Source organism: Oncorhynchus gorbuscha, unplaced genomic scaffold, assembly GCF_021184085.1.
Source record: "Oncorhynchus gorbuscha isolate QuinsamMale2020 ecotype Even-year unplaced genomic scaffold, OgorEven_v1.0 Un_scaffold_1381, whole genome shotgun sequence".
NCBI classification, from domain to species: domain Eukaryota; kingdom Metazoa; phylum Chordata; class Actinopteri; order Salmoniformes; family Salmonidae; genus Oncorhynchus; species Oncorhynchus gorbuscha.
Window position 1 is genome coordinate 138,374 of NW_025746174.1, and position 15,114 is coordinate 153,487.

General features: G+C 43.2%; 1 pseudogene; it reads right to left on the minus strand.

Moving 5' to 3' along the window:
- Positions 1-4,283: 4,283 nt before the first annotated feature.
- LOC124022425 lies at positions 4,284-6,199 on the minus strand (annotated as a pseudogene).
- Between the last annotated feature and the right edge of the window lie 8,915 nt (positions 6,200-15,114).

Below are 15,114 nucleotides of genomic sequence, written 5' to 3' on the forward strand. Positions count from 1 at the left end.
GTCAGTATAATCAGTATCGTCAGTATAATCAGTATCGTCAGTATAATCAGTATCGTCCAGTATAATCAGTATCGTCAGTATAATCAGTATCGTCAGTATAATCAGTATCGTCAGTATCGCCAGTATAATCAGTATCGTCAGTATAATCAGTATCGTCAGTATAGTCAGTATCGTCAGTATAATCAGTATCGTCATATAATCAGTATCGTCAGTATCGTCAGTATAATCAGTATCGTCAGTATAATCAGTATCCCAGTATAATCAGTATCGTCAGTATCGTCAGTATAATCAGTATCGTCAGTATCGTCAGTATAATCAGTATCGCCAGTATCGTCAGTATAATCAGTATCGCCAGTATCGTCCAGTATAATCAGTATCGTCAGTATCGTCAGTATAATCAGTATCGTCAGTATAATCAGTAACGTCAGTATCATCAGTAAGGTCAGTATCGCCAGTATAATCAGTATCGCCAGTAACGTCCCGTATCATCAGTAACGCCAGTATCATCAGTATAATCAGTATCGTCAGTATAATCAGTATAATCAGTATAATCAGTATAATCAGTATCGCAGTATCGTCAGTATAATCAGTATCATCAGTATCGTCAGTATAATCAGTATCGTCAGTATAATCAGTATCGTCAGTAACGTCAGTATAATCAGTATCGTCAGTATAATCAGTATCGCCAGTATAATCAGTATCATCAGTATCGTCAGTATCGTCAATCAGTATAATCAGTATCGTCAGTATAATCAGTAACGCCAGTATAATCAGTAACGTCAGTATAATCAGTAACGCCAGTATAATCAATGCGTCAGTATCGTCAGTATCATCTAACTCCAGTCTGTTAGAGCTGCCCCTGCTGCAGGGGTAGATGTTGTAATTTGCAAATAAATTCATTAAAAATCCCACAATGTGATTTTCTTAATTTTTTTTTCTATTTGTTTGTCATAGTTGAAGTGTACCTATGATGAAAATTACAGGCCTCATCTTTTTTAAGTGGGAGAACTTGCACAATTGGTGGCTGACTAAATACGTTTTTGCTCCACTGTATATGTGTCTGTACCTGTGTGTGTGTGTGTGTGTGTCTTCTCTGTCCCTGTTGTTCCATAAGGTGTATTTTTTACCCATGTTTTAAGTCTGATTTTACTGCTGCATCAGTTACCTGATGTGGAATAGAGTTCCATGTAGTCATGGCTCTATGTAGTACTGTGGGATAGAGTTCCATGTAGTCATGGCTCTATGTAGTACTGTGGATAGAGTTCCATGTAGTCATGGCTCTATGTAGTACTGTGGAATAGAGTTCCATGTAGTCATGGCTCTATGTAGTACTGTGGAATAGAGTTCCATGTAGTACTACCAGATGGCTCTATGTAGTCATGTCTGTAGTACTCAGAATAGAGTTCCATGTAGTCATGTCTCTATGTAGTACTGTGGAATAGAGTTCCATGTAGTCATGTCTCTATGTAGTACTGTGGAATAGAGTTCCATGTAGTCATGGCTCTATGTAGTACTGTGGAATAGAGTTCCATGTAGTCATGGCTCTATGTAGTACTGTGGAATAGAGTTCCATGTAGTCATGTCTCTATGTAGTACTGTGGAATAGAGTTCCATGAAGTCATGTCTCTATGTAGTACTGTGAATAGAGTTCCATGTAGTGATGGCTCTATGTAGTACTGTGGAATAGAGTTCCCTGTAGTCATGTCTATGTAGTGCTGTGGAATAGAGTTCCATGTAGTGATGGCTCTATGTAGTACTGTGGAATAGAGTTCCATGTAGTCATGTCTCTATGTAGTACTGTGAATAGAGTTCCATGTAGTCGTACTGTGCGCCTCCCATAGTCTGTTCTGGACTTGGGGACTGTGAAGAGACCTCTGGTGTCATGTCTTGTGGGGTATGTTGGGTGTCTGAGCTGTGTGCCAGTAGTTTAAACAGACAGCTTGGTGCATTCAATACCCCTCACAAATACAAGTTGTGATGAAGTCAATCTCTCCTCCACTTTGAGCCAGGAGAGATTGACATGCATATTATTAATGTTAGCTATCCGTGTACATTAGAGGCCCAGCTGTGCTGCTCTGTTCTGAGACAATTGTAATTTTCCTAAGTCCCTCTTTCTGGCACCTGACCACATGACTGAACAGTCGTCCCAGTGCAACAAAAACTAGGGCCTTGTTGATAGTGTTGTTTAAGAAGGCAGAGTAGCGCCTTATTATAGACAGACTTCTTCCCTTCCTAGCTACTACTGCATCAATATGTTTTGACCATGACACAAATGACTTTGACAGACAGTTTGTTGGTGACATATAACTCAGTTTAAAGTTGTTTCGGCCTATCGTTTGATTGTGTTCGAAACACGATCTACTGTCTCATGGATATGTTTCATGTATGTTTCATGACAAATCTTTAGGTGGCAGAGAATGTCCACAACCTTTCTTGTTGACTGTTGCGTTCTGTTGATCTATAAAGTGGCCTTTACTGTATCAACCTGTTGTGTGTCTGTCATTCAACGGTTGTCTACGATCAAAACAGTTTACAAAGATACTGTACATGAGATGTTGCTATATTCCGTGGTTTCACTCAACTCTTTGTTCTTTATTGTTGATTGTTGATCAGACTACCGGCATTAGATATTCATGTTGCTCAGACTACCGCATTAGATATTAATGTTGATCAGACTACCGCATTAGATATTAATGTTGATCAGGACTACCGGCATTAGATATTAATGTTGAACAGACTACCGGCATTAGATATTAATGTTGATCAGACTACCGGCATTAGATATTAATGTTGAACAGACTACCGGCATTAGATATTAATGCTGGAACACCAATGATTAGATATTAATGTTGATCAGACTACCGGCATTAGATATTAATGTTGAACAGACTACGGCATTAGATATTAATGTTGATCAGACTACCGGCATTAGATATTAATGTTGATCAGACTTAGATATTAATGTTGACTGTGACTAACGGCATTAGATATTAATGTTGATCAGATCACCGGCATTAGATATTAAATGTTGAACAGACTACCGACATTAGATATTAATGTTGATCAGACTACCGGCATTAGATATTAATGTTGAACAGACTGCCGGCATTAGATATTAATGTTGATCAGACTACCGCATTAGATATTAATGTTGAACAGACTACCGGCATTAGTTTTGGACTGTATCAAATGATCAAAGCATATACTTTAGATTTGTTTTTGTTTTTGAACCTTTATTTAACGTATATTATTATTGATGTCCTGTGTGTATAGATCTCTACATGAACAACGGTAAGATCTTTCCTGTTCTAGTTGTTGTTAAGCACAACATCAGAACAGGTCGGATAGACGGTGAGTGGAGCAGCCTTGTGAAGGCATGACTCACATCAGACTGACGTTACACGGGAATTACCATGCCCACCCCTTCTAGTGTACTTCTTCCAATAATATTACATTATATTCATGTTGTTCAGAGTTTACTTTATTTGTTTTTAGTTCACAAGAAATAACCAGGCCTTTCTGGAGGCCATTGGAGATTTTTTAAAAATCAATATTAACATTTAATATGAGTCGGAAACATTCACGAAAAACAAATGTCAAGTCGGGTTGAGTTCAATTATTTACATTCCTTATTGTTAGACATAAACCACAACACTTTCCATAGTTACACGGCACAATGTGTACAAAAATATACATAAATCAAACTTTGATATTAAAAATGACAAAATGTACAATTCATTAAATCGTCCCTTGTATTGACAATGTACAAAAAATAACGTGAAACGAGGCACAACAGGGGAAATACAATCAATGAACATGTTAAAATGGACACATTTTGTCTAGTAAATAATTTAAAACACCTTTCTTTCTAAATGATTGCAAATATAACGTTCTTTCCATGCGGCGTTGTGTAATTGTAGCCTATTGGCGCGTCAGTGTAAATGTGCTTGATATTAATCCTCAACGTGTTTCTTCCCTGAAGAGAATATAGGCAGCCACGTGTTAAAAAGTATTGTCTATTAACTTGACTGACTTCAGTAGGCTATAAACAAAGTGCGTTCTCTCAGCCACCAAACTAAGAGGATACATCGTGGGGAACGTTTGGCGCGCACCGGAATGATGCGCAATTACGCATGAAAGAGAATTATGCGGTTGCATGTAAGTTCGTTCCATATTATGTTTTTAACTTGCAGCTTCCAAAAAATTAAACCTCAATCTCTATTGTCTTTAGTTCGTCAAGGTTTCTAAATATTTATTCCATAAACCTATTGGCTATAGTGTGTCTATACCGCCCGCGAGGGGCATCCCGCCAGCTGTCCCGTGCTGGAGGAGCAGACTCCGCCAGATGTGCTTATAGAACCGGTACCGGAGCGATCAGAGTTCGTGTTGTTTGATGGCGCAGTAGATGATTTTCTCTCTTTCTGTCTGAGATGAATCTTGGTGTGTCTTTTGCGCTCGTCGCTCGCGAACTTACGGCCGCAGAAATCACAGGCGAAGGGCTTCTCCGGTGTGCGTGCGGGATGTGCGTGGGTGAGGTGGTCGCTGCGGCTAAAGTTCCTCATGCAGATCCGGCACTGGAACGGTTTGTGTCCCGTGTGTATCCGGATGTGTCTGGTCAGCTCGTCAGACCGAGCCAGAACCGCCGGTCACAGCCTTCCGCTGGGCAGGGGTGGCCAGCCGCTCATGGACTGGGTACTGCTCGGCCTGTTGGGATATTTTCTGGGCTCAGGATGGGTCTCAGGGGAGGTTCTGGGGGCTGTACGCGGTGGGGAGTCTGGGTCATCCGAGACCGGCCCACCTAATGTAAAGTTCCTAATAGTGTTCAGGGGAGTCAGAGGTGGGGGTACTCTAAAGGAGTCCAGTGGCAGGGAAGGGCTTGCGGTCAGGCATGGCCTGCATGTCCCTCTGACAGGTCGTCCGCTGGAAGAACCCAGCATAGTCTGGGATGATGGGGAAGAGACCCAGTCTGTGTTGGGCTTAGGGGAGGAGTAGGACGGCGGGGTAGTGGTAAGAGATACCGGGCCCGGTGGAGAGGAAGGCCGACGGGGCCTCCTGGTAGACCTCCCCACAGCCGTAGGGAGGCGGGGAAGAGTAGAGGTGGTGCTCCATGTCGGCCTGGTTCTGGGCCATGGTGCAGCTGAGCGTGGAGGAGAAATGGCCGGGAGAGCCGGAGGACGCCGGGAGGAGGAGGCGGAAGATGGCTGGGTCATGCCCAGGATCCCCGCACTCACAATGTTGATGACGCCCTCGGGGTTCCAGTTACCGGGATACTGAGAGTCGATGGAGAACTTTCCCATGTAGGTGAAGGTCTGGTTCCGATGGCTAGGGGGCTGGGAGAAGCTAGAGTAAGACAGGTCGAGAGAGCGTTTCTCTAAGCTCATATCGCCACTCATCAAGCCATCTGGAAGATAAGAAGAGACATCTTAGCAGATAATCACGAAACAAACAAATCAGAGCGCTTTAAAAAAACATGCTGCAGGTCCGTTCTCGTGCGCACAGTGTTTGGTGCGTGCTGCGCGCTCGCATCCTTTACCACCGGTCATTCATTCAACTTTTCAAAGGGGTGCCGTTTTACTTTCATGCAAACTTTTTTGGGGAAAAGTGCGTAACTCTAGCCATGTGTCTCTAAAACATAACATGTTTTTATTACCATTGATACAAATATCCAGACATACATTTGTCCCACAACCATTAATTCAAAAATATTTCCAAAATCTCTTGGCTAAGATGAAAAAAATGCAATATCAAACATTATGCATAATATTATAACCTATACGTAGTAGCAGCCGGTAATGTTTCCTCTCCAATAACCAACACAGCACATGTTGCATTCTCTAAAGGTCCCCATGATATCAAAACAACGCTTACCTGGAGCTCCGCTAAGATGGTCGTGGTAGTGGCCTCCTAAATCAGCGTTAGGAAAGATAGCCACCGGGCGGCAGACTGTCATGATCCACAGAGTAGATGGAATCAGAGACAGGTGGACATACCCACCCAGAGAAACCGGGACTTTCTCTAAAGTTTTAGCCGTCATCATTTAACTAACGGCTTCTCGCTGTTTCCAGGGTTAAAACGGTATTTTAAACCGGCTGGTTGAGTATGTGTGGCCTTACAGTTCTATCCTACACTGAAACATCTGATAACCTGTCCGGAGAAGTTAACACAATCTGGAGCGTGTGTTGATACCACCTCTATAGTCGACTCTACCTCTCCAGATCATCAGGCTGTTTAGTGAATGACGGATCCTAGCAGCACGAGCAGCAGTAGTATGTATTTATCAGTGGGGCAGTGAATGCGCCACTACGTCACTGCCTTACAAGGACCGTTTGGTTCGAGAGAGGAGGCGCTGGGGGATCCTATTGGCCCGGGCTGTCAATGGAGAACCCACAAGTTTCGCCAATATAAAGCGATAAAATATGTTTGTTTTTCTCCATGCAGTTTCCATTAGCACGAAAATGATAACACAATACAAGTGTAAAGAAATGAACGAATGCAAGATGGCATGTTATCAGTTTAGACGGACATCAATGTTACAAGCGTATCTGATGTATACGATTTGAAATGTTTCCTCTACACATCGCCTTCAAATAGGAATTCCGGTTCTTCTCTAGAAGCCATACATGGTTTTATCCGGTAAATCTAAGAACACCCCTGCCTACATATATAAGGTTCTATTCCGGAATATGAGCGTCGGAAACTATCGAGTTTTGCCGAGCAAGAGCAGCGACAGAACTACCATCGCAAACCACAATCAAATGAGAGCCACAATCACGGAATGTTCACCTTTGCTGCATTAGACTCGGAAACTTTGTCAGGGTCGTTTGAATAGGCTTTGCTGTAGGAAAGACTGGGCTACAGGCCCATTTAGTTACGAGCTATTTATATCACTACAAGGAAATCGTTTGTCTTGAAGTTTAATGACTTTCACATCCTGAAATGAAACGGGTAAAGGCACATGGTCTAATGATAACGGAACATGGATACAGTAGTAGGCCCAGACTCGCTATACATTAGGCCTATAATCTATATAGTCAAATATATGTTTTATATTGTTAACATAGGCTACTAATAATATGATTCTTGTATTTGTTGTTATTATTATTATTATTTTGTTGTTGATTCTCAATACTGTTGCCCTCCAGTGGTGTTGAGAGGAACTGAAAGGTCGACTCGTCTGTCCGGCAGGCCGACTAGGCTACTGTCTGGCGTTTCAGTGATACACATCTATAAACCTCCTCCAACCCCACGCGCATTTTAGAAAACCGGACATGGTTCACAATAACATTTCCGTTCAGGAGGCGATAAGGCGATGCGTGAAATAATGTACTTGGCACAGCTTGGTAGACTCGGTATACTGGTAAGTCCCCCGTGGGTTGAGAAACTTGAAAGTTAAAAACTAGATGGGTGGGTGGGTGAGCGATTTCGGGGCCCTGGTTGGAAGGCAATTTGCAGCTTGTGGCTGTGTCAGTAACGCGTGGGAAAATTATCTAAATTTAAACATTTGATGGCTATAAAAAGTTATTACATTTTATTGATACTTATACACTAGACTATACGTATTATTATTATTGTGACTAGTTAGGCTTATTATTATGTTGATATGACTATAATAACGATTCAATAACAATAATAATAATAATAATAAAAACAACAGCATAACAAGAATAATAATCCCTGACTCTGTGACTGGAAAAAAAGGCTATTTTATTATTATTATTATTATTGTTATTGAATCAGCATTATTATGTTGATATGACTATAATAGACAATAACAATATAATAATAATAATAAAAACAACAGAATAGAATGAATCCTTCGTTATTCAGCTCCCTGACTCTGTGACTGGAAAAAGGCTCTGGTTGATTTGCGAGGTTTCAGTTGGAAGAGAGCACGGAGCATCATGATCACACACACTCCTCATTAATCCGCCTGGAGTCAATAAAGGCCTGTCAATGACAACTCTATTCATTTAACACCATGCTGCTGCGGCGCCTTTCATGTTACGTCAGTTAAACGTATCATTAGCAATATGGGAACTGACTGTGAATAAAACCCTTTCTATTAGACCGCTGCTCAATTAGACGGTGCTAGCCTATACATGGAATAGATCATTTACCTGTTGTCAAGGTTGTATTGGAGAAAACGAGAGATAATGGCAGACTGCTAATCGCTAATTATCAAACCTATATATTTACAGTTCCTCTTTGTAGCATGTTAAGAGGTCGAAACCACAGGAAAGCGGTGGACTCTGCGGAGTGTGTGATAGGAACAGGATGGTGAGTGAAACACGTATGTTTATCAATCAAGACTTTTAAATTATGTTTTTTATTTTTTTTATCTTCAGCATTAAAACAGCGGATTCTGTATTTGTTAAGATAGTCAAGTTTGTTACATAAATGTTGAAAATTATTAGCATCCATTTTGCTCTTGGATACCAACGGTTCCGTATCAGGCTCAATAGGTCATCAGGATCTGGCCCGTACGTTGTATTACCTGTCCTGGAAGCAGCCTAAAGATGTTGTATTACCTGTCCTGGAAGCAGTCTAACATGTTGTATTACCTGTCCCTAGAAGCAGACTAACATGTTGTATTACCTGTCCTAAAGCAGCCTAAACATGTTGTATTACCTGTCCTGGAAGCAGCCTAAAGATGTTGTATTACCTGTCCTGGAAGCAGTCTAACATGTTGTATTACCTGTCCTAGAAGCAGCCTAACATGTTGTATTACCTGTCGGCAACCTAAACATGTTGTAGCCTAAGCAGCCTCATGTTGTATTACCTGTCCTAGAAGCAGCCTAAACATGTTGTATTACCTGTCCTAACATGTTGTAACCTGTCAGCAGCCTAAACATGTTGTATTACCTGTCCTAGAAGCAGCCTAAACATGTTGTATTACCTGTCTAGAAGCAGCCTAAACATGTTGTATTTTCTGTCCTAGAAGCAGCCCTAACATGTTGTATTACCTGTCCTAGCAGCCTAAACATAATATATAATAATATATGCCATTTAGCCGCTTTTATCCAGGCACGGTCATGTGTGCATACATTCTACCCGGGAATCGTACCCTGGCGTTACAAGCGCCATGCTCTAAACTGAGCTACAGAAGGACCACATGTTGTATTACCTGTCCTAGAAGCAGCCTAACATGTTGTATTACCTGTCCTGATAACATGTTGTATTACCTGTCCTAGAAGCAGCCTAAACATGTTTGTATTACCTGTCCTAGAACATGTTGTATTACCTGTCCTGAGCAGCTAAACATGTTGTATTACCTGTCTTAGAAGCAGCCTAAACATGTTGTATTACCTGTCTAGAAGCAGCTAAACATGTTGTATTACCTGTCCTAGGCTTGGCCTCACATGTTGTATTACCTGCCTAAAAACATGTTGTATTACCTGTCCTAGAAGCAGCCTAAACATGTTGTATTACCTGTCCTAGAAGCAGCCTCACATGTTGTATTACCTGTCCTAGAAGCAGCCTCACAACCTGTCCTAGAAGCAGCCTCACATGTTGTATTACCTGTCCTGAAGCAGCCTAACATGTTGCCATTACCTGTCCTAGAAGCAGCCTAAACATGTTGTATTACCTGTCCTAGAAGCAGCCTCACATGTTGTATTACCTGTCCTAGAAGCAGCCTCACATGTTGTATTACCTGTCCTGGAAGCAGCCTCACATGTTGTATTACCTGTCCTAGAAGCAGCCTCAACATGTTGTATTACCTGTCCTAGAAGCAGCCTAAACATAGTTGTACTGATTCACTGTGTACACCTGTCCTAGAAGCAGCCTCACATGTTGTATTACCTGTCCTAAAGCAGCCTCACATGTTGTATTACCTGTCCTAGAAGCAGCCTCATGTTGTATTACCACCTGTCTAGAAGCAGCCTCACATGTTGTATTACCTGTCCTAGAAGCAGCCTAACATGTTGTATTGCCTGTCCTAGAAGCAGCCTAAACATGTTGTATTACTACCTGTCCTAGAAGCAGCCTCATGTTGTATTACCTGTCTAAACAGCCTCACATGTTGTATTACCTGTCCTAGAACCAAACATTCATTCACTGGTTTTATTGTCCCCTGGGTTTAATCCTAAAACAACTCAGTCCACAATATCCTGCCCAGAGATGTGTTCATAGTGTCCCCTCTACAAGACACTAAGCCTGCCCCTCTAAGAACCATTCATAGTGTCCCCTCTAAAGACACTAAGCCTGCTAGAACCATTCATATTGTCCCCTCTGAAGACACTAAGCCTGCCAGAACCATTCATAGTGTCCCCTCTAAAGACACTAAGCCTGCCAGAACCATTCATAGTGTCCTCTACAAAGACACTAAACCTGCCAGAACCATTCATAGTGTCCCCTCTAAAGACACTAAGCCTGCCAGAACCATTCATAGTGTCCCTCTAAAGACACTAGGCCTGCCAGAAACCATTCATAGTGTCCCTCTAAAGACACTAAGCCTGCCAGAACCATTCATAGTGTCCCCTCTAAAGACACTAAGCCTGTCAGAACCATTCATAGTGTCCCCTCTAAAGACACTAAGCCTGAACCATTCATATTGTCCCCTCTAAAGACACTAGGCCTGCCAGAACCATTCATAGTGTCCCCTCTAAAGACACTAAGCCTGCCAGAACCATTCATAGTGTCCCCTCTAAGACACTAAGCCTGCAGAACCATTCATAGTGTCCCCTCTAAAGACACTAAGCCTGCCAGAACCATTCATAGTGTCCCCTCTAAAGACACTAAGCCTGCCAGAACCATTCATAGTGTCCCCTCTAAAGACACTAGGCCTGCAGAACCATTCATAGTGTCCCCTCTAAAGACACTAGGCCTGAACCATTCATGAGTGTCCCCTCTAAAGACACTAGGCCTGCCAGAACCATTCATAGTGTCCCCTCTAAAGACACTAGGCCTGCCAGAACCATTTCATAGTGTCCCCTCTAGAGACACACTAAGCCTGCCAGAACCATTCATAGTGTCCCCTCTAAAGACACTAAGCCTGCCAGAACCATTCATAGTGTCCCCTCTAAAGACACTAAGCCTGCCAGAACCATTCATAGTGTCCCCTCTAAAGACACTAAGCCTGCCAGAACCATTCATAGTGTCCCCTCTAAGGAGACACTAACCCTGCCAGAACCATTCATAGTGTCCCACCTAAAGACACTAAGCCTGCCAGAACCATTCATAGTGTCCCCTCTAAGACACTAAGCATATTGTACCATTCAGTGTCCCTCTAAAGACACTAAGATGCAGAACCATTCACAGTGTCCCTGTAAGTAAGCATGTGTGTACCAGGGGAGGCTGTGGCAGATCCAGTTGATATTGTGTGTGTGTGTGTGTGTGTGTGTGTGTGTGTGTGTGTGTGTGTGTGTGTGTGTGTGTGTGTGTGTGTGTGTGTGTGTGTGTGTGTGTGTGTGTGTGTGTGTGTGTGTGTGTTGGTGTGTGTCAATGCCCCTTTGCCCACCATATGAGTTTCTGTTTAAGCCAGTCTTTCCAAACGGTAAGGCAGTAACACACTGTGTCTTCTAATACAGTACTGTAGCAGCCTTTGGTCCAGCCCACAACAGAGTCTTGTTCCATGTCAATGCTTTACAACTACCTCACCTCTGAATGTTACCTTTGTGTCTGATCTGACATCAGAAACTACAACGAGAAACTAAAAACCTTCATCCACATTCTAGTGACATAGAAAGCCATTGAGCTGTCTGAGGAAGAAAGTCAGCTTGTTTTGGGCCCACCGACTAAGACCAGACACCGGTACCGCCTACACACTGCGATTTCATTGGACCTTCAAACTACATGTGAGAGACTTAGACCACCAAAACCAAACCACAGCCTCCCCCGTTGTCTCCCACCTCTGTCTCCTCCAAAGACAACAACACGCCCAGGTATCGTTCCACAGAGAACTGTCACAGTCATACTATCAAAAATGCTCTCATCCTCCACCCCTGCAACAAGCTGTTCTGTGGAGCATAGAGGACCCTCACTCTCTCTGTCTGTCTATTGAACATGGCTTCACTAACCTTCTCAATGGGGGCGGCAGGCAGCCTGGTGGTTAGAGCGTTGGACTAGTAACCGAGGTTGCAAGTTCGAATCCCTGAGCTGACAAGGTACAAATCTGTCGTTCTGCCCCTGAACAGTTTCTGCCTGAACAGGCAGGTTAACCCCTGTTCCTAGGCCGTCATGAAAATAAGAATTTGTTGTTAACTGACTTGCCTAGTTAAATAAAGGTTAAAAAAATGGAACTGTGTAGTATTGTCTAATCTAGCCTATACCACCAGTCCAGCATTGTCACGCAGAAAGACCATCCATTAATGATCATGTTTCCTAGCGTCCATAACAACTCCTCGAGTGGACATGCGACTGGAGTGTGTGTCTCTGTGAATCACTCAGTTGATAGTTGTGATAGTGACAGTCAGACCAGACATTTACATTGTCTGTCTGAGTCACCTGCCATGAGGCCCTGTCAGGAGCCACGGCATTTCTCCGACCTAATAGCTCTGGGCTGAATAAATACTGGTGACAGAGTGATGCCCGGCTGTGCTGATTACCCCTGTTAGTACTGTGTTGAGGGTGACTACCAAATAGAACCCTATTCCTTATGCAGTGCACTACTTCTGACCAGGGCCATAGAGATAGGCTACCGTTGGGGACGCACCCGTTGTCTCAGGTGTTTAAACACGGCCTCGGAGCCTGAACGTCCATAATGACACGGTATTAGAAGCTGTCCTGTTCTACAAGCCATGTTAACTAGCCCCGTGTCTGACACGCCTTCTATAGATAACCTGACCGCTCACTGCTTGACTTTAGGGACATTCCTGTTCAAATGATCGTTCTTCTCTTGTGGTCAAGTCAAATAGAGTGAGGTTCTTTAATCAAGGCTGGTCTAATAGAGTGAGGTTCTTTAATCAAGGCTGGTCAAATAGAGTGAGTTCTTTAATCAAGGCTGGTCAAATAGAGTGAGGTTCTTTAATCAAGGCTGGTCTGATAGAGTGAGGTTCTTCAACCGTCTGGTCTGATAGAGTGAGGTTCTTTAATCAAGGCTGGTCAAAGATTGAGATTCTTAATCAGTGGTCTAATAGAATGTTCTTTAATCAAGGCTGGTCTGATAGAGTGAGGTTCTATAATAAAGGCTGGTCTAATAGAAGCGAGTTCTTTAATCAAGGCTGGTCTAATAGAGTGAGGTTCTATAATAAAGGCTGGTCTAATGGAAGTCTGGTGGTCTGATAGAGTGAGGTTCTTTAATCAAGGCTGGTCAAAGGTTCTTTAATCAAGGCTGGTCAGAGTGAGGTTCTTTAATAAGGCTGGTCTAATAGAGCGAGGTTCTTTAATCAAGGCTGGTCTAATAGAGTGAGGTTCTTTAATCAAAGGCTGGTCTGAATACTGGTGTCTGTCTGAAGGAGGGCTGTGGTGATGTGTCGTCATAGTGCAAGTTATCATGTGATCTGAAAATGGAAAACTTTCCCAAATATAGAACTATAACATAAACAATCTTGTAGAGATCCTTAATAGCAGGTAGAGGTCACTAGCGGTCATTAATTTCCTTATTGCTGTTTGTAAGTGCTTGGTGCTAAATGAACACTGTGATTTGTACTGTAGTGTATGTTCTTGGTAGCCTGTTAGCGTCTCCGTCAGGAAACAAAGGTCTGCATTCTGTCTCAGAACACAGGAAACCTATGTGTTGGTTAACGCCATTTGAATGTTTCACATTTTCAGGAATTCTCATCATCCTCCTCCTCAAAATGAAATGAGAAGCAGTTTGAAATGCTCTTGTTTTTCTGTGTCTGCCCACACACGCACAATGTTAGCCCACTGAACCCCAGTGGCCTGTCCTGGGCAGCCAGGGCCTGGCCTGTTGAATGCCTGGTGGACGATGGGGCGATGGGGGCCTCTGGACAGGGCCTTTAGGGCCGATGAGGGCTCCTGGAGATGGGGCCTTCTGACAGGGCCTGAGGGCTGGACAGGGCCTTTGGGGCCTGGGGCACTTGGGGGCCTTGGGGGCCGATGGGGCCTCTGATGGGGGGGCCTCTGGACAGGGCCTTTAGGGATGGGGCCGATGGATGGGGGCCTCTGGAGGTCCTGCTGGGGACCCAGTGGCCCTGAGCACACTGCCTCAGCCCCCACGCCACCCGCCAGCTACTGAACACAGAACTCTATTTTTTGATGCGTGTGGCTATGAGGATGTATTTAATCAGCCATTTCCTGTGTTTGGGTTTTGAGGTCTTTGTTTTTGAGCTGCCAGTCCTAACCAACCTAACTGGATGTTTTGGTGTTATGAGGTAAATAGTAGTTTAAATCTCAGTTGAACTGATTGATAACACGGTCATGTGTTTTGTTCCCTGTCCTGTTAATTCATTTATTCTATTACCGACCACATGGTATTTAAATGACAGGAGATGTTCTTCTCCTATTGGCTACTGTACAATTATCTCAACGAATCAGATATTTTTCAAAGCCTTTGGAATGCGACACTTTGTTATTGATCACCTCGGGAGAAAAGAGAGGGAAAGTGCAATGAGAAAGGAATGCTCAACACTGGCTCTTGGTCAGCTGGTCGCCCTCTTCTGGCCATAGGACCTCTCTAGGACAGGACAGCATAAAGCAACCTGTCACCCTCCACCCACTCCGCCCTCCACCCACAGTCTCAGATGAGCTTTGTCACACAGCAGTGAATGGAAGGAGAGCAACCTGTTATAATACTCAAGACAACATGTGGGAGATGCTGCATGGGCAGAAGTCTTTCTTGTGATGTGTGTAGGAGGCTGTTTCTCCGTGGTTGTTTTTGTGTGTTTTCTGTGTCTGTTGATGCGGACCATCAAAGCTCTGAAACCTACGGCCAGGGGAGGCATCCTGAGAAATACCCATCTCATTCACAGTATTATCTCTATTGTTCTATTGATGTCATTTTGAAAATAACCAAATCCGTCTGTTTTTAGAAACAGTATTTTTGTAAATGTTGGTCAACACGATGTTTTGATCTTAGTGGACACATTGTGGTAGTCACAGTGGCAGTGTGTTACATTGACAGTAATGTTTGTTATGTTCCTAATATTTACACGAATTGAAGGTTTCTTCTATTACAGTTTAGCTGTAAAATATTATTCCACAAATCAATCAATC